This window comes from Lissotriton vulgaris, chromosome 3_1, assembly GCF_964263255.1.
Source record: "Lissotriton vulgaris chromosome 3_1, aLisVul1.2, whole genome shotgun sequence".
In the NCBI taxonomy this organism is placed as follows: Eukaryota; Metazoa; Chordata; class Amphibia; order Caudata; family Salamandridae; genus Lissotriton; species Lissotriton vulgaris.
Window position 1 is genome coordinate 1,147,415,349 of NC_141689.1, and position 23,163 is coordinate 1,147,438,511.

A 23,163-nucleotide genomic window follows, 5' to 3' on the forward strand; every position below is an offset into this window, starting at 1 on the left:
GGATAGCTCCGGCACATCTTGTGGTTCAGATAAATCCTCCCCAACAGTTCCAGCATAGCTCTGCGTCCTCTATAGTATTGAAAAAGTTGTAATAAGCTGCCTGTGCCTGCCGCTCCTACCACCTTTTCAGAGGTCTTTACATTCCCATCCTGAAATAATTCCCCTGACACCTTGATATTCAATTCATTCAGTGCTTTTGTCACACCCTTGTCCCTGCAAGGAGTTAACCAGAGGGTCAACTCCACCGGCATATCTGGAGAATATAGCAAAGCTTCACCCTGTTGTTGTAGCAAGCAATGCCATGCATGGCAAGTTGCGTTCAAAGAGTCTAGTATCCCAGTTCTGCGGTCCACAGGTTCCAATATTGCTGCCGGTAGGGGGAGCGGGTTGGCAAATAGTTTTTCCATGCGAATGAAGGGAATGTCCGACTCTCTATGTATCCATGTATGCATGTGAGCATCCTGCGCTGCTCTGTAATATATTTTAAAATCTGGTGCCCCCAGATCCCCCATACTATATGGCAGCGTGAGCACCTGCCATTGTACTCTCGCCTGTTTGCCTGCCCATGCCAATTGTATCATAGATTGTTTGAGTCTTTGGAAAAAAGTATGCAGCAATACTATTGGGATGTTTGTGAACAGGAGCAGTAACCTAGGTATTACCACCATCTTCATGACTGAGATACGTCCCATAAGTGAGAGCGGAAGTCGGCACCAGTATTCCACATCATCCTCTAATTTGCTGATTGCCATGCCGTAGTTTCCCCTAAACCCTATCTCTGAGTCTTTGTGTAACTGGATACCCAGACATCTGACTAAGTCTATGGACCATTGTAACAGGAACTCCAACTCAAATTCTGCTGTGGCTGGGGTAAGAGGAAACGCAATAGACTTAGCCCAATTTACTCTCAAACCACATAATGCACCAAAGTGGACAACTTCTCTGAGGACATACAGCAGCGTATCATCCGCATAGGTTGACACCACTATCCTATAGTCCGGGAACCCAATACCCTCATGCCAGTGGTATTCCCTGAGCGTGCACGTCAATGGTTCCGCCACAAGGGCGTATAAAAGTGGAGAAAGTGGGCAAACCTGCCTGGTCCCTCTTGTAATGGCGAACAAATCTGTAACCAAGTTGCCCAGATGAATCCTCGCCGTAGGTCTGCTATACAAGGTACCAATCATCTGCAGAAATACCGGCCCCAGTCCCATCCTTGTCAGTACTTGTCTCATGAAGACCAATTCTACAGAGTCAAAGGCCTTCTCCATATCGAGGAAGACCGCTATTGCCCTAGTGTCCTGCTTTACATGTTGCATGGTTCCAAATACAGTACGGATGGTATATGTGAGGTTCCTACTCGGGATAAATCCTGCTTGTTCTGGGGCCACCATGAGTGGTGCCAGAAGTGCCAGGCAGTTAGCTAAAATGTTTGCAAATATCTTGGTGTACACATTTAACAGGGAAAGGGGACGGTAGGAGTTGCTCTCCTCCAGCGGTTTTCTGGGCTTGGGAATAGCTACCAAAATTGCTTCTCTCATCGACTGTGGCATACTTCCCGTAACGCATAGATCGTGAATAACGCTGCCAGGTGTGGAAGCAATAAGTCTATAAAGGCTTTATAAAAGTTGACCTTGAGGCCATCAGCACCCGGGGGCTCTTAGACTTTATGCCCGCCAGTGCCTCCAATATCTCATCCTTTTCAATGGGGAGCATCAGGAATTCCCTATGTGTGCCCAAGAGTAACGGTAGCTTGATATGCTCTAAGTATTCTAGTACTTCCTCCTCCATGTCTTCCGAACGTGTTGTATATAAGTCTGGGTAAAATTGTCTGAATCGCTTCGCTATGTCTGCCTCTTCAGTTAATATATCTCCCTCCTCTGACCTCACCTCCGTGATTAGTGTTTTACCCCACACATCATTGAGATCCATACAGGTCATGACACTGTCCAACAGTTTCGCTGCTGCAACAGGGCTTCTGCGTGGGGCCTTCCGATCTGTCCAGGTCAGGGTCCCTAACCAGGTTAAAATCTCTGCCCCATAAAAGCTGTGCTGCATGATATCTCCTAGTAGTATTTGCTTACGTCGTGAAAAACTCGGGCAGTCATAGTTGGGCCCATACACATTCACAGTTATCAAGTCGATTCCCTGCCCCTGACATCTTAAGATTACGTCATGGGGAGTTTTCCCAGAATCCCCAGTGTGAGATTATTTGTAGTCCTTATCCTGTGGACTCTTTGAGTAAGGCTGTCCTGCTCCGTTGTAAATTACTATTAATTTTTATTGGGTGATTCTAGCAGTGAGGCTTTTCCCGCCGCGTCCAACATGGACCCATTCAAAACCTTTGGGTTTAGTGAAGAACAAAATAACAAAATCCTCAGGATGAATACAAAAAATGGTAGTCAAGTCACAGTCTTGACTAGCAATATTGATAAATGGGGCAAAATCCTTAATCTCAAAAAGAAATTAACACGCACTGAAATGCATGCAGAATTCCTCATACAGTATGTGAAGGCAGGGGTTATTCCAGTGGGTCTCCAAATTAGAAATTAACCTGGCCTATTCGTGGAGCATAGAAAGATTTTAGAGACCTGGACCGACATAGCGAATAGGTGCAGCAGGGATTGGCTCCTACTAATCATTAAAACTGCACATGAATTGATTATTCTAGAAAAACAAGAAATAGAAAAGTTAATTAGAGAGATTCAGGATAACACTATAGTTGAGGAAGCCAAGAAAAAATTGGAAGAGTTTGAAACGGATATAAATGGATATAGAGACTATTTGATAAATGAAAAGACGAAAAAACTAAGGAGGAATATAGAAAAATACAGTATAGAGAGCAACTTAAGAGCATGTAATTATGGAGAAGGAGTGAGACCAGGGGGAGCAACGTCATTTACGGGATCCTTATTCGATCACGCTCCTTTTTTAGATCAGCGCCCAAGGAGGGGCCAACGTACAGACAGAGGTTTTGGGAGAGGACAGAATGCGAGGCATCAACCTCAGCAGGAATACCCCCAGACCAGGACCCGTCAATACTGGAGATAGCATCAAGTAAATTTCCTATAATTAATCTATCTAAAAGGGAATTTACCCAGAACGAACTAGAACTGCTGGAAAAAGGATTTACCTTTGCCCCCACCAGTCAGGTTAACAAATTCTTTTTAGAAAAGGACCTTAAATCCTTTTTTAGAAAAATTAGATTGACCAGATTTTTTGAAGGAAAGAAAATCAGGGATGAGGTAAGGGCTTCAGGTTTGAAGCCGAAATCAACCTTTACCCCCCATAGTAGTCAGGTAGACAGGAAAGTTGACATATTTGAACAAATTGTGGAATCAAAAATTTGCAACCTGTATGAACATCAACCCTGTATTTCTCAAAATTTGAACAGAAACCAAAAAGAGGCGATCAATCATTTGAAGAACAATCTCAGTATAACAATTAAGCCCGCCGACAAGGGCGGCGGGGTTGTTATATTCGACACAGGATTTCTATATACATTCCGAAAACCTCAAAATAAAATTGAGGGATAGGGGCTACCCTAGAAAATTAATCTCCACCTCTTTTAAGAGGGATAGATTTTACAACAGGGACAGTATGCTCATTGGTAGAGATTCTGAACAGACCAAAACAAATGAAGAGATAAGAAGGATTGTGTTTGTCAGTCAATATTCCAATTTGAGTAAAAAAATTAAGAATCTGATTAACTCCTCATGGAATATTTTAAATGACAATGATCTTATGAATTTGGAAAAGCCACTATTTGCCTTTAAGAAGAACAACAATCTTAGACGTGATCTAGTCCACACGTACAGAGAGGGACCTAAACAAATACAGACTACGCTAGGAGGTGAGAAGGTGACTGGGAATTATGCCTGTAACCACTGTGCTATGTTTGATCAATGTATTCAAAGTTATACCATGAGACCAAGAACATTGAATAACTGCAGAACTAAAAATTTAGTATATTTAATAGTATGCCCATGTAATCTTGGGTATGTAGGGGAGACTGGACGAGAGGTATGTGTTTGTTTGCTAGAACACAAATCTGCGATCAGAAACCAGAAACCTAATTGTCCCCTAGTAGATCACTTTAAAATAAAGGGTCACCTGTTCTCCGAATTTAAATGGTTTATCATTGAACGGATTGAGATGAACAGGAGAGGGGTGACATTACAATAAAAAAGAAAAAAACGCGAGCAGTGGTATATTTTAATTCTCAACACTGTTAGAAAAGGATTAAATACGAAGGACGACTGGATGAGCATCATAAACTAATCGCTGAGTTATTTTTGATGGATCCAATCTTCATGTTTTATTACCCCACTCATAGAACCATATATAAAAAATCGTGGGTTACACGAGAGTGGAGAATAAGGTATCAATACATATGCCCATGAGAATACTGGGGGCTGGATACGGGGTCCTGTGCCACATGTGGGATAATGTGTGTACCGGCCACACATCGACCCATTGGGGCGCTGGTGTCTTTTTTTCCTTCCCCCATATTGTAAGGTAATAACATTGGACACAGTTTTTATACTGGCAACAATCGCCTATAACTAAGTACATGAGAGTACATAATATTGGGCCCTGGGTATAATGAATAGACGAGGCATTGCCCTTTTAAATGAGAGAGGGGATATCAGCATTTTGCGCAAGCTTGCACAAATATAGGGACATGCCCATAGTGAGGAATACATTTTATGCACATTAGGAGGTAGGGTCTCCTTAAATACTATCTACAAAAAGCAGAACACTATATATGATCAATCTTCATTTACTGAAAGTGACGTTGGGAACATGGGGCATTATAATATCAAATCCCGATGTTCCTCCATTACCTTGAAGTATATGATGTGACACCCGGAAGATTAATACTGGAGTATATCGCCCAGGGGTATTCACATACAAACACGGCAGACAGTTTCACTCTAGTATTTCCGCTTTAACTGCTGAGGTTACTATTCTGTCGACGGATCGTGGGAGGCGTGTCCACCACTCCGACTGATTTGGCGCGCTCCTTTCAGGTGCGACATTTCAAGACAGTTAAATAGAGCAGGCGAACCCCATACTCCGATTAGGACAACGGTCGTGAGGAGGCTGACATTCTGCCGAAAAGGTGAGGAGAGGGATCAGACCTATTGAGCAGTTTATAATTAATGGAGGGGAGGTAAAGTGTACGGAGGACGCCCTGGGAATCAAAGTGGAGTGGGCAGGTCCGACCTGAACCTAAGGAGTAGGAATTTGGCCCTGAGATAAGGCACATTGCACTGGGTACCTTAACACAATTGGATGCCCCCTCGGAGTAGGGAGAGCAGATTTTGGGCTTCCAAAGCCCCTATTGTCACAACGGGGAGACGAGAGAGGAATCAGGGTTATTAATATATCTAAAGACAAACTGAACATGTTCTATGTGGAACGAGGCATACTACAGGATTCATGATCTCAACAGGTGAAATATTTCGTGTTTTTTTTACACTCCCTCTAGGCTCACCCCCTTTACAATATACAATAGCGGCCGCACAGCAAAGACAGATATTGGAAAACTGTACTCCATATGCCGCAAAACCATCAAGTTTGGTGAGTATATTTCACTGGTTGTAATGTTAGGGGGAATAGGAATAGGGGTAGAGGCACTCTAAATCGCAGTGTATTAGGAACTGAACTGCTATATATGTCCCCCTTATTTATAGATTTAATCAAAGCACCCGATATTTTTGTGAACGATAAGAAGTGATCTTCTTTTAGAATCTTTGTGACCAACATATATGGAGGGGTAACAAGAGAACCCTGCAGCGATCAGTAGGTTTGGATAAAGTACCTCTCTGGTGGAATAACAATGGAGTGGCGTCTTTTACTATAAACAATAAAAGAATCAAGAATGACGGGGAGTCCTAAGTAGTCCTATTTAAATCAATAAATGTTAAAATAAACACATATAAAAACCATTATGTAAATATACCCAGTGGAAACGAACGGACATGTCTGGAGTGGGGGGATGGAAGGCATGGGCTGTCCCCACCCTAGGTAAAGAAGGGTTGCATTGCAGAAGTAACTGGAACATTATCCCTCTTTCCAACAGCAAAAGAATTAGAAGCAACTGGAGCGTTAAGAAGCCCAGGAATGATCTTATCATTCTGAACCACCCCAGAGACATTTAGAGGTGGGTAAGTGACTGTATTCTTCCTGTCTTTACCCGACAGAGAGGGAATAATATTAAACAGAAGGAGTGAAAGTGGGAATGTGCACATAGAGAGATATAGTTATAGGTGGCATATTTGGATGGGGGTTAGTTCAGGAGGACCCCATGGACAGTCATGCTCTGCAACACTAGCCTTAGTGATATTGTGTTTTCAATGTTGATAATCTCTTAATATATGTTGTATGATGTATTGTGTTCAAGACCCCTATGGCTCCACTTTTAAAATTGATGTGCAAAATGAAAAGAGTATACGAATTGATAGAAATGTATTTATAAAATATGGTTCATGTGTTTAATGGATGCATTTGTGAAATATATGAGTTTATGTATATCTTACCTTGACCGATGATGGTGTGAACAGGATATATAAAATTATGGGGGAGATGGGGAGCAATGTACCTATGGAATTGCACTTTGGACAGATATATGTGAAGTATTCATATATTGTTTGTATGTTTTGTGATTAGGAAATTATCGGGGGTTGTTTTTGAGAGAGAAAGGTCAATTCATTTTGTCCTGAAGAAGGTGGCCAACAATAATACAAGTGCCACCGAAACGCGTCAACGCATTCATTGATGTTACATCCAAGGAATTGCCCGGGGGTTTAATAGACAAACTGATTTATAGACACCCGTATAAGATGGTTAGAAATTTGACATGGAGTAACGCATTTTTGATGTTTTTATGATTACACCGTGTCTTTTGTGGTTCTCTCATTTTTAAATATTTTTTAGATGATTCTCAGATGTGTTTTTGCCTAATGAATATGTCATGAATTCACTCACATGAGCTTTTTAACTTTGTTTTAGATCCTATGCAATTTCATAAAAAATGTGTTTACTTTTGCACATTAGTTTTTTATCTGTGTTGCTCTATATAATTGACTGTGGGGATTTCTACGGGCCGTGACTGGTGACATTACAGCTGGTGTGGATGTTTTGGTTGGATTGAATGGTGCATTAGATAGGGTTCAGATTTATAGACATCACTGATTTCAGTTTGTTGTAACTTTCCCCAGGAGAAATCTGATTTCTTAAAATCTTGAGATTACGTACCGCTCTTCCGTGTCTGCAGCAAGCAACTCTATCGTAAAAGCTAACTTGGGATTCACCCAGGTCAACACTCCCCTGGCATGTGTTGTGAATCCGGCTGAAGCGACATTACCTAGCAAGCCCTTACTAAGGAGCATTGCTCTCATCTGTGGGAGATGCGTTTCCTGAAGCATGGCAACATCTATATGTTGCTTGTTCAAATAGCTCAGTACTTTCCGGAGCTTACGGTAGTTGTTAACCCCTCTGTCACCTACCTACTCCCCTCTGCATCCCCCCCCAATGTGTACTTCTGTGGTTTTCAGCACTCGAGGGCAGAGGTCGCTCAATATACAGTAGTCGTAGCATTGTGTTATTTTGCCTAATGCCCAGTCTCACTATCGTCGTACCGAACAGTTTACAGCATTCTTCTTGAGCTACATCTGTGTGCCGTACGTATGACTTCGAGACCACTTTGCTTTCGCACACCCGCCCTATTTGTAGCTCAGCGCTATATCAACTCTTAACCAAAGCTATACTGCACTGTAGGCTATTATTAACTCTTAACCCACAACATTTATCGTCTCTTGTGCCTGTAGCTGCACTTCAGCTTCCGTCGCTGCACACCTGTTCCATCTGTCATTCTGCTTATCATTCTGTGTGTGGGTGTGCACTCCCAATAGTCCCTGAATCTCCGCTCGCCTCCCCTTCCCCCCTCCCAACTTACTCATTATGCAGCAAATGCACTCCTATATCAGTCCTGTTCTTCAAGCAATCCCCCAGATGCGTCTTCCATTAATCGTCTTTCCAGGCTCTTGCCCTGTTCCTTCGAGCACCCCTTTAGCGCCTGCTGCAAGGCCTTCTGGTCTATGAATATATGCGATCGGCCTTTCCAGTTTAAACTGAGTTTTGGTGGGTACAGCATTGTATAGTCTATGTTCATATCACGAAGTTGCTTCTTCAGTGGATCAAAGTGTCTGCGAGCTTCCTGCACTCTCATCGTGAAGTCTGGGTATAATGATATATCTGAGCCTTCATACCGCAGTACCTCTTTCTCTCGGGCTACTCGAAGCGCCGCATCCTTGTCTCTATAGTTGAGCAGTCTCGCAATGATAAGACACGGTGGGGCACCTGGTGATGGTCGGGGGCCCAATGCGCAATGCGCTCGCTCCACTACAAGCATCGCAGAGTAGACCCAGTCTCCCAGAAGGGCAACCAGCAGCTTCTCGACAAACAGTTCCATATTCCCAGTGGGAGTCGTCTCTGGCAGGCCGGTAATTCTCAGATTGAAGTGTCGCGAACAAGCCTCCAGGTCTTCTGTCTTGTCCTGTAGTATTTGTAAGACTTTCCTCAGCTTTTTCTGGTCCGTATCCAGAGTAGTATGTGACTCTTCTACTTCCGTAAGTCTCCATTCTGACATATCAAGTCTCTCTGCGTGTTTGTCTATTCGTTCCGCCATCCTGTCCATTCTATAGGACAGTGCACCCATCTTTGCGCCCAGCCCTGTAATTCCACTCTGCAGGCTTTTTTCCATAGAGAGGAGCATGCTTTGTATGTCCAAACCAGGGTCTTCGCTCTCTGTTCTCTGTTCAAATGACAATTTAGTTTGAGACTTTTCGCCTCTTCCCATTGTGGCAATGCACCACTGCCTCCCGTGTGCGGGTCTCCAGTTGCCGCGATTGTGCTTAACTGGCTGATCGGGTCCGAGGGCGGCAACGCACCAACAACCACGGCTGGGTTACTTCTCCCCTAGAAGCTTTTCATCTTGATACAAGTCTGGTGGTACCGAAGTGGAGCCACTGGCCGCTACTGGAGTCAGCTGTCACGGGGCTCGGCTCTCTTACTCTCACATGCAGCCTCAGTCACCTATCCATCACTGACTATCGGCGTATCCTTGATGTTGTGCCCAGGTGTTCTGTGACCTACTGTGTTCTTCCGAGTTCGTGTCAGGCTTTGTGGCTCTCTGCGCAGCTGTCCTGCACCTTGCATGCATCACTTGTTCTCCCTGTCACAGTACTGGGCTAACACGTGGCAGGGCTAGTCTTGTGCATTCACCTCTGCGCTGACAGGTTCACTCTGTCCCTCCTGCACTGCTTCTAGCACCACATGGCTCTCCGCGGTCCCTGCACCCGGATTTATGCCTGCTCAGGCATAAATCCGGGCCTGGCGTGATTTAAAAAAAAAAAGGGGGGTGCGTAGAGGGCGGATACCTCTCCGGGGATGGGGGATGATAGCAGGGACTCTCTCAGCCTACAGTACTCCACCAGTCCTGTAATATCCAGTCTGTGCGTGGTCCCCACTTAGCCAATATGTTGCTTCCTATTGTTCCCCCCAGAGTGGGTAGTATTCCACAATGGTCCCAGCTCTTACTTCGTTATGGGTGCAGTTCTAGTTCTCTACTCCTCTGGGCACCTTCAGTTCCCCCTATTTCTTTAGCCTTATGCTGCGTGCTGTCGGCCGTCACGCCGGGAGGGGTCTATGGCTCTTCGTGCCTCCACCGCCGCTGCCGCTGCTTTGTCCTGGGTCCCGCGCGTTCCGCGACCGCAGCTGACCGCCGCCTCTCCTGCCAGATCGCAGCCCTTGGCTCACCGCAATTTTGGAACGTCCGCAGGATGTCCTCTTTCTGTTCTGCTCCAGGTCTGTTTCCACTGCTCGCGGCTCTGTCGTTTTAATTGCGGAATGTCTCTGATGCCGTCAGACCCGAGGGAGTTACGTCCAGCACCGCAGCTCTGCCCCTCCTTGCACTCCAGACTGGGGACTGTTGGCCTGTGGGCTACGTCTGTCTCCCACTGCAATTTCTCTAGACTTTCTCGGCCAACTGCATTCGGAGTTCGATCCGGCGGCTGCTCTCTCCTTCAGATTGCTGAATCTTGCATGTGTGGGTCAAGACCAGTTGAATGCTGTTGGATAAATTACGGATATTAGTACGAGTTGGAGCACTGGGCTCAAGCGGCCATCCTGGTCGCGAGCAAGCTCCGCCCCCCCCCCCCGGACTTTTAGGACAAAAAAATGGCCCCAATGTTGGAGCAGCTCCCTATCAGGCGGGGGCCGCTCAGCACATAGGCAATGACTCTGTCTCGACCAGCACACACAATGGAGAAACCTCTACTCACCGGGCTCTCCAGGCGGCGTGCACGGGAGAGTCCCCCTCTCCTCGGGGGCTCTCTCTACTTTGCGGTGGGGGGCTAGCCCGACAATGTGCGTCAGGCCCCCCTCCGCCATGGTCACACAATTGTGGCAGCAAGCAGGGCTTCCCTTACTCATGGGAGCCCCGCGCTGCCCTTGGCAGCCTCCGCCGCCTTTTCTTCTTCACCCGGGCCCACTCCTGGGATTTGGGACTTCCTCACGGCCATTTCCAGCGCAGGGCTTCCCTTCCTCACGGGAGCCCCGCTCTGCTCTCGGATCTCTGGTGGGCGGGACTTCCTTTCCTGAGGCGGAAGTCCCGCCCCACTCCAGGCATCGCACTGCATGACTTCCTTTCCGGCCTCCGGCTGCAGCGGTGAGACGCGGGGTGAGCTCCCGCTTTAAGATAAAAGCATAAGTGGACAATGAGGGGTAGGCTCCCTCCTAATTTCAAGTAATAAAGCGGCGTGGGCTCCCGCTAGCCTCAAAGTAAAATAATCGGCAGAGACGCGGGTTGGGCTCCCACTAAAGACACAAGGCGGGGGAATCCCTACGCTGGGGATTCCCTCTAACAGGGCTGCCGCTATGTATGCACTGCGAAGCCCACACTCTCCATCAGCTGGGCAGTTTAAAAGTTAGCGCTCTCAGGCGCTAGATGAAGTAAAAAATCCTGGGGTAAAGAGCATAAGTCCTTGGGAATTAATGTAGAGAGCCCCAAGGGACCAGATCAGGGCGGAACAAATCAATAGACACAGGAGAATGGGAGCGTCCCACGGTATCGACACTCACGGGAGAGGAAGGGGGTCGCAATGGAAGGTACCGGCACAGCACCATTACTCGCGCTTCGCTGGCCAGAGAGCCTACTAACTGAGCTGAACAGTATTCAAGGGGAGACAGCAGTGCGAGGGGCGGGGGAAGTTTTGGTTTATGGCCTTATTGTTGGGGGAAGGGGAGGGGGGTATATCATACACATATGAGGTAGTGCTAGGAGATAGCAACGTGATCAGCATAGTTAACGTACATGAATGGGGCCACGCGAGGGTAACGACGAAAACAGTGAATCAGATATGTTTACTTTCTCTCCTGTTTATTATACATTGACCCCTTAAAGGGGAATGCTACATGATGTGTAAAAGGCAATAAAAATTTGTTTTTTAAAAAAAGTCCCTAGGAATGAAGGGGCCGTGCAGGGCCCAGTAAGGGCAGCACAGAGGGCCCTCCAGCAGGGAGGCCGCCCCCATGGCGGTTCCTCCCGGGCCCCAGCAGCAGCAAGCCCCCTCCATCAGGAACATCACACCAGAACAGGCTGAACATTTTTATGGGGTCACAGCCCGTATATTTATATCAACCTTTCCCTTTGAGTCACAGCACAGGGCTTGGGGAAACCAGTCAGAACTGGTTTAGGGGAGCTTTGGAGTACTTTGTTTTGCCTAGCTCCTCTTCCCTTTGTCAGGTGGGGGCTCAGTGATCAGAAACACCACATGGGGCGAAGCCAGCATTGTACATCCTGGGCACAGTCCTATTCAGAGTCAAGGGATTTCTCCTCCCACCAATCTCAGCCAAGGTATCCCATTCAGCCTAGCTGGCTCACCCTGCCCCTCCTGGAACCACCCACACCTCTCAGCTCCTGTCACTCACAAACCAGACATGCAGTTCCTATCAGGCAAGCAGACACATAGTACACACAAATGCCAACTTCTAAAAGTGGCATTTCTCCATCAGTCACCATAAATCTACGCACACCATTGCGCAGCATTTATCCTCACGAGTTCATACATACTAAACCCTACACTCCCCTCGTACCAGGGAATACCATGGAAACACATCCTCCATGCATTCTTATGGGAGGGCAGGCCAATCTCACCACATGCACTCAGAGAGCGCACACACTTTACACTGGGCCACACTGCTAAAGTGCCCAGAAGCCTAAAACCACTACCACCATGTCAGAGCTTAAGGCAAATAGTTCAGGGGTGAACCTGCCAAAAAGAGCCAAGTCCAACATATACTTCATTGTGTCATGGTGGTAGTAGTCTGGTCTCAGTGTTTGTAAAGCTATGATATAAGTATAACACACTTACAGTTGTAGTTCACCTAGGTGGGAGTGGGACCTCTACCTGTGATTAAGGGTGGGTGGTAAACTCTGCTCCGCTACCAGAGTTCACCTAGTTTTGCCACTTAGCACTTAACTTGGAGCATGGAGTTTGGCAAAACTCAGCTAACCGCCGTCTGGCAGAGCTTAACGCCATCGCCCCCCCCACACCCACCTCAACGGTTTATGCCATACCTAATACTATAAACACATGATATGGCCTGGCACATGCAGCTGCAGAGGATGCAAAAACAATCATGCTTTGGGACTTAACAGCTGCTGTAATTTTGGAGTGAAGGCTTTGCACTATGGTAGGCTTGACAGAGGCAAGAAGGAGAAGAAATACATAATGAGATGGCAGCTCTGTGCCAAAAAGAGGCTACTCTTGTTTAAACATCTGAGAGAGTCTTTCTGTTCACAACGTTTCCATGCACCATGGCTTCCTGGTGTGAGGAAGGGCAAATTGGCGCCATTGAAGCATACAAAGATGGTCCATATCAATAGGACTTTAAGGGTTCAGTGAAAGTTCCTGAGTAAACTGCTGCTCAAGCCAGGAAGTGAAACAAAAGGGTTCCCGGTCCAGGGAAGACATGGCTTGGCAGTTCGGGCTGGACTGTTCCCATGAGGCACAGGGTCAGATTGATTTGCATATAGCCATGTCTGAACTGGGGTGGCAGAGTGGGCTAAAGAACGGTGATGGATTAAACCCAGATCTTTTGACTGGGTGTGAGTGTTTGATTGATTCAGATGCTCCGTCCATCACCACCCCCTTTTGTACCAAGCCAGGTAGTGTCGCTTTATGATGAGTACACCACTCACTGTGTGAAATCTTCCTGGCATTCAATAGATATGAGGAAAGCCCCATTGAAGCGAGGCTGCTTCAACTGGATTCTGGCTGATCTTAATTGAAAGCTGTACTGTCTTCCTTAATCCTGTCAGTCAACACCCCTGTTAAAGGGCATTAGTTGCCAACAAACCACAAACTGCATTTACTTCACATATTAAAATATTTTACTCACAGGATTGGTGGTGCTGCGCATGTGGATGTGCATTTCAAAGCTAATCTCACCATAATGCTCCTGGGCTGGGGAAGGCGCTACACTGGTCTTGATGATTTTGGCAGGCCAAGCAGTGCAATGTCCTTAACAAAGCTCATCAAGGACGGGTGGGCAGGGATTAGGAGGAAGAGACAAAACTCATACAACCAAACTCTGTTACTTTGTGCACAGAGAAAGGATCTGAAATAGAACTAAAACTAATAAGCAAGTGTGACACAAACTAGGTAAAGTCACCCCCGCATCATGACACTAGGACGTGACACTCTTTATCACATGACGTTGCATGGCAGACGTTGCTAGGGGATATTCTTCGAATAGGAATTAGTCACTAACCGTCAGGCTTAGGGCTGAGACACAGCAGTGCACTGGCACTTAGCAGGAGCCACAGGCAATTTGTGGTTGCAGGTCTGACGGTCGGAGCGCACTGGTAGCCGCAGGAGGCTAGCCAGGTGAGGGAGCAGTGGCACCAGCAGGGTGAGGGACAGTGTGCGCTGTGGCCATAGCCAAAGGGGATAAGGAGAACCGCCAGCGTAATAGGAGATTTATTGCAGCTGTAGGTATAGTCTTATCTAGGGTGAGCAGAACTCAGTGGAAGTTCGAAGAGTTTTTATCTAACTCGGCAGAATTCTGTGGAGTAAAACTCTCAATTCCCACCCTCTCCAGCTACAACAAAAGTCCCTCACACCAAAACAAAAAATAAATAAGGGCCCAGAAGAGGGCATTATCGATGCAGATCTGGAGTTGTTCCTGTTGTTCTTTGAGGCTTGCCACTTGATGGCAAAGCTGCACCAGCTCATGCAGCACGCAACATTGAAACCGGCAGTCTGGTGTGGAGGGAGGCAGCAGTGGTGGTTTGGGCAGCTGCTAGATGCCGGCAGCACTAATGATTTTGTTGCTGGGAGAATGGGGGTGCTGGCGGCTTGCTGGAGTGCGGCCCGGTGCAGTGGCAGATTCCACCGCCTTAGCCTCCACCTCCTCCAGAGCCACGAGCCAATGGTATTCAGCCTGGATGATGTCCAACCTCTGCGACTATAGTCGGACTGCTGTCTCGTGCCATGCAGATGGTAGTGGTGGATCAGCATGAGTAGCTATATCAAGACAGGAAGAAAAGAAAAATTGTAAACAACGATATGTGCAAACACTTGTTTCAAATTACATAGTGGCACAGTAGAAGTACATTGCTGGTCCCCTGGGCCACTTGATTTTGATGTGATTAGGAGAGTCACAAGGCCATTGTTTACCCACACATGCCTCACATGAAAGCACGGACTGTCTGAAAGGAATTAAGGCAGGATAACGACAGATTGAATAAAAAACGGTGTGATTTATTTTCTTCTAAAGGATTTCCTAGTAAATACTAAACAGACACTTTGGGGCCTATTAGAATTACGGGCAGAAAAAGTCCGCCCGTCATTCTAGCGGGGATTGGGACCGCCCGCCATAAGGGCGAGGGTCCCGCGGGGGGTATTAGGATGTGCCCTCCACAGTGGCGGGCACATCCTGCATTTTTAGCATTGTGGCAGGCGGTGCTCTCAGCACCGCCAGCCACAATGCTAAAAATGCATTTCAGCATTTGCATAAACAAAGCGGCAGGCACCGCGCGGTGCCTGCCACTTTGTTTATGTAAATGAAGAGGGGTATCACAGGTACCCCCCCGTGTGCAACCCCCACCCCTCCTTCACTCTGGGGGCCCGCAGGGGGCCCCCAGAGTGAAGACCGCATGCCTTTCCGTGGCGGCATTGCCGCCATGGAAAGGCATGTCTGAAAGCCCATGCTAATATGGCTGGCGGTGTCTAAACCGCCACAATATTAAACATTTTCCGCCCCGGCCGCAAGGCGACCAGGGCGGAAAAGCGGTGGATGGTCTTTCCGTCCGCCGCAGTCCCCCCGCCATTCTAGTATGGCGGGGGGAATTCTGGAGAGGATGTCGGGTGGATTGCCCCTGCCAGGCCTGGCGGGGCAATCCGTCCGACATCATAATAGGCCCCTTTGTGTGAAAAATACAAATAAATTGCCTCTCATTAATGAGTAATGCAACATGCACTATGGAGTACATGTATTCTTGTTGTGCTAAATTGATAGAGGCATGCTAGCTAGCCCGTCTGGTACTTTGCTGCTCTCTGCAGTCTGGAGCTGGGGCATATGTAATGGACAATTACCTTACTTTAATTACAGTGGCCCTACTCTTCTCCAAATGCCTTTCAATTCTACCCTGACTCCAAAGAGGCAGATGAATAATAATGATACTATGTCACACCCAAAACTTGCAATAAGGCACTTAGTCCCACTTTAATACACAGCCTCGCCCTCCACCACAAATTATTTTCAACAAATACATTCACTTGGCCGTAACGAAAGGAAACTTAACTCATTCTCCTGCAGGGTAAGCTGCAGAGATTAGGCTGGGTAGGTAGAGGTTTTGCAATTGAAAAGTGGCACCATGGTAACGGTCATGCATGGTTATGACTTCATTGTAATGGCTGTACCCATGTGTGTGTTGCCTGTGCTGCATATACCGATGGTGTGTATGACACATTTCTTGGATTGAGATATTTAGCTCTGCACATATAATTTAATTAGTCCTCGTCAATAAGTAATATTAATATCATAATACAACAGTCTATAGATGGACCAGACAGAAAAACAATGTTTATTCTTTCAAGGGTGAATTCCCGGTTATGAGCATGTATTCAAATTTAAAGAATGTCAACAAAATAGAAAATTCTAAATAGGCTGATAGTGAGCAGCACAGTGACCAGTGAAACGTGAGTAGTGAAATTGAAACATAGGGTCATACACACGAAAAATTTGCAACACAACAATCAGTCGCAAAATGATTACTGGTCACAAACACAGATTTCATATGTAAAGTTATTTGCGGGCATTTTCATAGCAGTGGGAATTGTAGTGTTTTGTAATTAAAGAATGCTGTAACTCTTTTGGTTACCACTGTACACCATAGGCCTGTGATGTAAGCATTGGAGAGACAAATTGATGGCAGACTTAAAATGTTGAGTTCTGACTTACACGCAGCAGAATAAAGATGTGTAAAGTTGCCCTCCATTTGTGGCGTAGCTATTGTCGAGTACCTGGGCTGGTAGGACGCTACACGAATGATTAGCAAATTGGTTTGTTTGATACACAAATTACCGATTTACAATTAAGGAATCATTAATTATGAATGGTTATGCTTATGTTCATCAGTCTTAAATAGCGAATAGTCACTGAAACCCCATTTTGCACATGCAAGTTTCCACCAACTCAAACCAGGTGGTACCTGTATGCAAACTATACAAGCTGCCAAAGCTATTATAGAATGCAAACACAGCTCTTAAAATGGCTGCCCTGTATGTGATGCCAAGAAGATTGCATATTCAGGCTGAGTTGTAGAGAAGGAGAAGACAGAAGAAGCTTTTCAGAATGATTATTTGAGCAAACAGAGGACAAGATATATGCAAAGTATAGGCTAAGCAGCACTGTTATCCTGGAGCTCATAGTTAAGTCTAAGCCTCAGAGGACCAACTTCTTGAGTAATTCCATCTCCACCCATGTGCAGGTGTTATGTAGTTTGTCTCTCACCCTCTGGCAGCTATCAAGGGGTTATTTCTATAGCAGGAGGTGTGACTCAGAGTCCTCCTTTTCGCTTTTTTTGCACATTTCTAAATGTAATGTTATGCTCATTTAGACCTATATATTTTTAACCAGAAATGCACAGGAATCGCCCAACACCAAAAAATAATTTTATAGGATTACCAATTTTCCTCATGTCATTGGATGCATAGATGGTGCAAATGTGCCTATATGCCCACCATCTGACAGAGTCTTTATTCAGGAATCATAAAACAACTAATTCCCTGAACATCTAAGTGGTGTCTGATGAAAATAATGTTATCAGTGATATTGTCCAATATCCAGGGAGCACCCTCAACTCTTTTGTTTTCCACCATTGTGGACAAAGTTGCATTGTATTTTGTACAACTGGATATACCTTTATTTTCAGGTGAGATAATGTATATCTAAACATTATACATCTCTTTTGTAATGGTTGTTTATAAAAAAAAACACTATACATTTGTTTTGCAATGAAAGTAAATTAGATTCAACATTATGTGAAGGCTTGCCTTTGCCATGAGCAGATGTTTTTGGTCCAACATTGTCCCTGGCACCACTGCGTCTCCAGCTTCGACTCAAATTTAGACCGTCTGTTGTTGAGATACTGCTCACACTGGGTTGGACCTCACTTTCTCCAACTCCAACATGTGTACTACTAGCAATTTGAGTTGTTTGAATAGTTTCAACTGCATTAGTGACTAGGTTGACTTCTCCTGCTACATCTGTGCTGTAGTACCCCATATCCACCCTGTAAGCTCACAGTGCAGCATAATAAGTGTTTGTGGCTTTTGCTTGTCAATTGATTGTGCAAGCGAAGTCTCACACTGGATGAGGTATGGTGCTCACCACAGCTGTGATGTATGTTTTCCTATAGTAATTCCATTCATAAATTGAGCATTTATGGGCATCTGATTGCCAGCTAGGTCACAGAACACAGTTTGTAATCCTGATGTAATGTTTCTATCCAGTGTTATACATTTTTGGTTGATTATTCTGATTTGCTTCTGTTGAAGATGCTGAACCATTAGCACTGATGTTTCTGACCCTCCAAAATAGGTGTGGATGCTCTGCACTGAACACATTTGTAGCAGGTGACTGGAAATGAGTATGTGAAGGATGATGATTGCCAACTCGATATCTTCCCCGTAGTTCTTGTGGCCTCACTACAGGTTTCTATGTAACAGTTGGTGTGATTTGCGCACTTCCTTCTTCAGCTGTTTCTACACACTGTGTAGCTACAGGACTTACATTTGCAGCATGTTCTGTACAGTGTACTGGCCTGGCTGCCACTGTAATTAGGGTAATCTACATGCATATGTAAATTTTCTGGACAATCCCCTTCTGAATGGATATTGTCATTTTATGCTTGTGCTGCTTTGCTGCTTTGCTTTAACAAAAAGGGGTAACCTGTGTCCCTCAGAACCTGGGTATGTGTGGTTAAACAAGAAATGGTTCTGTCGGGTGGTCGAACAAATTACTTTAAGTTAAGGCAATATTAGCTCTTCAATTATGCAGAAGAATGATGGTCAATTAAACTCAATAACTGTTAAAAACATGTGAATAGTGACTGTTGGTGACTGTTGTTACAGATCCCCTTGTCCGTCCCCCTTCCCTGTCTTGATAAAGACCCGCCGTGACCACCAACTGGGGCACTTTAGGGTCGAAACGTCGACGCTTTTCATTGGTCAAACCTCCGGGAACAGGCGCAATAATCATCTGTGTCCTTGGAGTATTTACTCAGAACTCTGACCTCCTAAACTACAGCTTTGCCCCCCCCAACTACCTATGTACAACACTGTATAAATTTGTAAATAATTGTCACTGAATTGGTTTCACTATTCACTTTGTTCACCAACAGTCACTATTCACATGTTTTTAACAGTTATTGAGTTTAATAAGGAATGAAGAAATTCCAGTGTATTACAATGGTGACTTTTCTTACATAAAAATCTTGAACTAAATCTGTTCTCAGAGAGGTGTATTTGAATGTAATTAACCATCATTCTTCTGCATAATTGATGAGCTAATATTGCCTTAACTTAAAGTAATTTGTTCGACCACCCGACAGAACCATTTCTTGTTTAACCACGCTTTGCTGCTTTGCAGCATTGTGATTGGTCAGGGGAACCTGGCTGTGCTTCCTGTTCTAAGACGAGGAGACCACCAGCAGAAACGCGGGACCTCGCGGCGAAGGTAATTGGACCCGGTTAACAAAGGTGAACTTAGACGTTTGGTCTAAACTTAGACCAAACATCTACATTTACAACTTTCATAATCTACAAAGGGCATTTGCGAGTACTATCTAAGAATCTCCACCCTGAATACGGACATAAAGATAGTTCTCGTGAATGCCCGTTGTGAATTCCCAAAGTCATAAACCTAGACGTTTGGTCTAAGTTTAGACCAAACATCTAAGTTTACCTTTGTGAATCAGGCCCATTGTATTGTGTCTATGGTGAGAAATGCTTTTGGATAAAAAACGCAGCTTGGCCTTTTAACATCATTTTGTAGTAAAAAGACAAGTGTGCCTATAGCAAGTGTTTACCATAGGTACAATAGTTTTTCTCTTATGTTTGTGATTGGGCAGTCTAAAACAGATCAGAGCTGTAGACAGAATATCAGTTTACATATATATTTAGTAATTCACCTACATAAATGAAGCTTAAAGTGGTGTTATCATTGGGTATTGTGATAGTATATTACTTTACATTAAAAAAAACTCAGAAATTAAGTGAAAAAATAAAGGTTAACATGGGGTTTTGGTAAACTGAAAATGTCAGTTAAAACATAACATGTTAGATCAAAACACCACAGAAATTACAGTTCACTAAGCTAACTAGAACGTGTGCCTCCACCATGCCAGAGTTGTCATTAATGATGTCATTTGAGTCGTTATCCATGATGTGATCATTGAACTTATTATGAGTGATGCAATCTGTGAAGTCAAAAGAAGTGCATGGTAAGGGCACATGTGAATTCACTATTTGATAGAGATATAACTTTACATTATAGAAATGTACTGGGTGAAATATTGTTACAGGCAAGCAAATCAATCTATTCAATTCTGGTCTCTATGATTGGCTTTTGTGATGCAAAACCTTGTGTATTCAGGTAACCAGGCTTGTAGTAAAATCAGAGAAATCCTGTGATGGTAACCTCTGGGTAATTACCAGTGGTTAACAGTATTTTATATCCATCCCTATCTTACTAGGTAGTCACCAGTGTTATGAACATGATCATATGGGTGTCAGTTAGACTGCTGTAGTACAGGATTAAAGCTGCACTTCAGTGATAAAGCCAACAAGACTGAAAATCTATAGGGTTGTTTGGTTTCCCTTTCGGAGATAATGCCCCCTAAGAAATAGATTGACCTGTCCATTTTGGGGCAGAGCCAAGCTTGGTTTACATTTGGTTGTATCTTGTCTGTAAAGGACCAGGGAGCAAGACAAATGCTACTTTGGAATACTTCTCAGAGTATTTATAAGTGGTTGTCATTAATGATATACTCTGCCTGGCATGGGTAGTGTTATGGTAGGAGGTGATTCCCATACCTTGTTTTGGATAACTCAATTTGTAACTCACAGAGCCAAAATAAGGGTAAACACGGCCAAGGCGCCTTGTGGTCACAGTCATGTGACCCATATATTACTGTTGTATAGCACACAACCAGCACTTTAATAATGTGAATGAAATAATGAAAGAAAGATCACAGATTTCATACAGCACACTATTACTCAAGTAGGACATCTTAGCATAGATCATAAGTCGGGGTTTCAAGGGCAGATTTAGATGAAAAACAGCCAAGTCTTCAGTAGCTCCCAGAAAGTAGACAGGTTACTCTGAAGTTTGAGGTGATGGGGCAGTTCATTCCAGAATCTGAGAAGGAACAGCGTCCACCTTGGGTCATTGGAGTTTATGAACTTTAAAACATTGATCAAAGAAGAGGGAACAACGCACTGAAGCACATACTGAGAAAGGTGAGGAGGAAGAATGGTCGGGTTCGAGCAATGAACGGCACACTGACAATGGCAGGTGGATTTCAATAGAACAACCTTCTTAACTTTAAGCCAACCCTTAAGCCTGATTTACAAATTACACTTTTGGGTAAGTTTACACCCTTAAGAAAGATTGCTACATGTCAATATTCACAAACTGCAATTTTGTAAAATTGTACACTGTAGCCAACTACTGGTATTATAACCTACATTATTTTCTATTAAGGGTTGTGCAGTATCAGTGGTTGGTCATGTGTAGTGCTGGACTGACTACTGTTTTTATTTGTAGTCATAACTTACACTCGGAGTTTGTGAATACTGAAAAGTAGTAAACTTTTTTATTTATTTATTGGCATTTCAAAGAGAAGAACAGAATTAAAGGAGCAAGAGTGGACAAGTCACGGCATGGGCATATGCATACAGAGTGCATAATCAGTGGCAAGAAATATAAGATGACACATTTCCGTTAATACATTTTAAACAGTAGATCCTCATAGCATTGTGACAATCCCGCCAGAATAATCTATTATTCAACATTGTAGCCCCCTAGAGCCATCCACTCCATGACAGGGGAGCACCCCCATCTTGTTCAACTCCCTCTATGACCCTGGTGCACTATCCACCCTGAAGGTATGTGAGTCGCCTGGGGGTTATCCCGACAACGAAGCTAATGCATGTCAGCAGCTGTATGTTCCACCCCGGTATCCGAGTCTACGTCCTCCTCGTCTGAAGAGCCCTGTATAGGTCTCCTGCTCAGGAAGAGGGACCAAAAGTTCTTAGGTCTGTTACGGGATGCATTAATTCCCTAGTCCACCGTTCTAAAGTCGGCGTCGTGCCCCTCATCCAGGACAGGGCAACACACCTCCTAGCCAGGAGGAAGGACATGTCAACCAGACATCTAAGGTCTTTGAGGAGGGCTTTAGAATGTCCTAGGATAGCCAGAAGTGGATCAGGAGTCCGTGTGAGGTCCGTGATCCTATTCAGCTCAGCATTCACCTGGCTCCAGAAATGAGCTCTCCCCGGGCATGAACAAGCGACGTGAAGGAAGCCGGCCACCATCGCACCGCACCTATCACAGTGTGGGTTCTCACGTAGTCCATATCTACAAAAGGCTGTCGGGGTGTAGTATACCCTATTAAGAAATTTGAAATGGATCAGCCTATGGCGTCCATTAAGCGAAATGCCTTTGGTGCTCGAGCAACAGTACAGCCATATCTCGTCTGTCAAGTCAACCTTGAGATCACTCTGCCATTCCAGTTGTGGCTTAGCGTAATCAGTATGTCTCTCAGAGATGGCAGTGCTGTATAGCCGGGATACCAGTTTGGCGGGCGACTTAGCCTGGATAATGTGGTCAATGCCTCAACATCCGGTGGTTATGTCATGTCTTCACCCAAGAGGTCTCTGAGTGCGTGTCGCACCCTATGGAACTGAAATCGCATCATTAGCGAAGGCAGCTCTCCCTCCACAGCCATCTGATCCCACGAACGGGCAGTGCCATCAGAATAGAGGCCCCCCATATTGTGTATACCCAGCATTCTCAGCGCCTCTATGACCCCCCTCTCCCTGCATGGGGCGAGCCAGGAGCACAACTGAATAGGTGCTAATGGAGCGTACAATAAGCAACCGGGCTGCACGTCTAACATATGGTGCCATGCATGCGTTACGGAGTTTAATGAGTCTATTATGCTGGTGCGACTATCACGGGGTGAGAACAGGAGCACCGGCAGAGGAACCAGATCAGCAACAATGGTTTTGATGCGGAGGTGAGGAGCCTCTGCAGGGTCGTGTATCCAATGATAAGCATGAGCACTCTGTGCTGCCCTGTAATGGAGTTCAAGGTCCAGAGCGCCCAGGCCTCCCGCCGCATGCGGACGAGTAAGTATTTTCCAGGCAACCCAAGTCTGCTTACCAGCCCAGGCTTAACGGATGATCAGCGAGTGTAGTTGCTTAAAAAAAGTCTTGGATGGAACCATGGGTATGTTAGTGAATAGAAAGAGGAGGCTTGGCAGTACGATCATTTTCATCAGGGAAACCCTCCCCATCAGGG